At 52.5% G+C, this 2,294-nt stretch overlaps 1 long non-coding RNA gene across 1 annotated transcript; it reads right to left on the bottom strand.

The window, feature by feature from the left end:
• Positions 1–255: 255 nt before the first annotated feature.
• On the bottom strand, positions 256–1,680 carry LOC127921775 (uncharacterized). Its single transcript, XR_008109537.1, has 4 exons — positions 1,473–1,680; positions 929–1,056; positions 386–577; positions 256–320 (listed from the first exon to the last, which is right to left on the bottom strand). It is a non-coding gene; the product is annotated as an uncharacterized LOC127921775 (long non-coding RNA).
• Between the last annotated feature and the right edge of the window lie 614 nt (positions 1,681–2,294).

Here is a 2,294-nt window from a genome sequence, read left to right as displayed (position 1 = left end):
CTGCCGCCCCTCCACTCTAACCACTAGTCTACCTGCCGCCCCTCCACTCTAACCACTAGGTTACCTGCCTCCTCTACACTCTAACCACTAGTCTACCTGCCGCCCCTCCACTCTAACCACTAGTCTACCTGCCTCCTCTACACTCTAACCACTAGTCTACCTGCCGCCCCTCCACTCTAACCACTAGTCTACCTGCCTCCTCTACACTCTAACCACTAGTCTACCTGCCGCCCCTCCACTCTAACCAGTAGTCTACCTGCCACCTCTACACTCTAACCACTAGTCTACCTGCCTCCTCTACACTCTAACCACTAGTCTACCTGCCTCCTCTACACTCTAACCACTAGTCTACCCTGCCGCCCCTACACTCTAACCACTAGTCTACCTGCCTCCTCTACACTCTAACCACTAGTCTACCTGCCTCCTCTACACTCTAACCACTAGTCTACCTGCCTCCTCTACACTCTAACCACTAGTCTACCTGCCTCCTCTACACTCTAACCACTAGTCTACCTGCCTCCTCTACACTCTAACCACTAGGCTACCTGCCGCCTCTACACTCTAACCACTAGGCTACCTGCCTCCTCTACACTCTAACCAGTAGTCTACCTGCCTCCTCTACACTCTAACCACTAGTCTACCTGCCTCCTCTACACTCTAACCAGTAGTCTACCTGCCTCCTCTACACTCTAACCACTAGGCTACCTGCCACCTCTACACTCTAACCACTAGTCTACCTGCCGCCCCTCCACTCTAACCACTAGTCTACCTGCCTCCTCTACACTCTAACCACTAGTCTACTGCCTCCTCTACACTCTAACCACTAGTCTACCTGCCTCCTCTACACTCTAACCACTAGTCTACCTGCCGCCCCTCCACTCTAACCACTAGTCTACCTGCCTCCTCTACACTCTAACCACTAGTCTACCTGCCTCCTCTACACTCTAACCACTAGACTACCTGCCTCCTCTACACTCTAACCACTAGTCTACCTGCCTCCTCTACACTCTAACCACTAGTCTACCTGCCTCCTCTACACTCTAACCACTAGACTACCTGCCGCCTCTACACTCTAACCACTAGACTACCTGCCACCTCTACACTCTAACCACTAGTCTACCTGCCTCCTCTACACTCTAACCACTAGACTACCTGCCGCCTCTAAACTCTAACCACTAGTCTACCTGCCGCCTCTACACTCTAACCACTAGTCTACCTGCCTCCCCTACACTCTAACCACTAGTCTACCTGCCTCCTCTACACTCTAACCACTAGGCTACCTGCCTCCCCTACACTCTAACCACTAGGCTACCTGCCACCTCTACACTCTAACCAGTAGTCTACCTGCCTCCTCTACACTCTAACCACTAGTCTACCTGCCTCCCCTACACTCTAACCACTAGTCTACCTGCCTCCCCTACACTCTAACCACTAGGCTACCTGCCTCCCCTACACTCTAACCACTAGACTACCTGCCTCCTCTACACTCTAACCACTAGGCTACCTGCCTCCTCTACACTCTAACCACTAGGCTACCTGCCTCCCCTACACTCTAACCACTAGGCTACCTGCCGCCCCTACACTCTAACCACTAGTCTACCTGCCTCCCCTACACTCTAACCACTAGTCTACCTGCCTCCCCTACACTCTAACCACTAGGCTACCTGCCTCCCCTACACTCTAACCACTAGACTACCTGCCTCCTCTACACTCTAACCACTAGACTACCTGCCACCCCTACACTCTAACCACTAGACTACCTGCCACCCCTACACTCTAACCACTAGACTACCTGCCTCCCCTACACTCTAACCACTAGACTACCTGCCGCCCCTACACTCTAACCACTAGGCTACCTGCCTCCTCTACACTCTAACCACTAGTCTACCTGCCGCCCTGATGATCAGAGTACATTAAGGATCCAGTGGAGGCTGCTGAGGGGAGGACGGCTCATAACTACCCTACCCCCTCTACCCTACCCTACACCCTACCCCCTCTACCCTACGGCTCATAACGGTTTCATGTGTGTGATAGAATTTCATCCATTATGACGAGCCCTCAGCAGCCTCCACCGGCCAGATCGTGTTCTCCAAGATATTCAAACGTTCATAGATGACCAGCAGGTTCAAATAACAATAATAATCACAGTGGTTGTAGAGGGTGCGAAGGTCAGCACCTCAGGAGGAAATATCATTCAGAGTTAGAGACAGCAGGTGCGGTAGAGAGAGACAGTCGAGAACAGCAGGTCCTAGACAGGGAAGCATGTCTGGTGAACAGGTCAGGGTTCCACAGCC

The sequence above is a fragment of the Oncorhynchus keta genome, unplaced genomic scaffold (genome assembly GCF_023373465.1).
Source record: "Oncorhynchus keta strain PuntledgeMale-10-30-2019 unplaced genomic scaffold, Oket_V2 Un_contig_2352_pilon_pilon, whole genome shotgun sequence".
Classification (NCBI taxonomy): Eukaryota; Metazoa; Chordata; class Actinopteri; order Salmoniformes; family Salmonidae; genus Oncorhynchus; species Oncorhynchus keta.
Note: the sequence above shows the minus strand (reverse complement) of the source record. Positions and strands in the feature narration are given on the sequence as shown.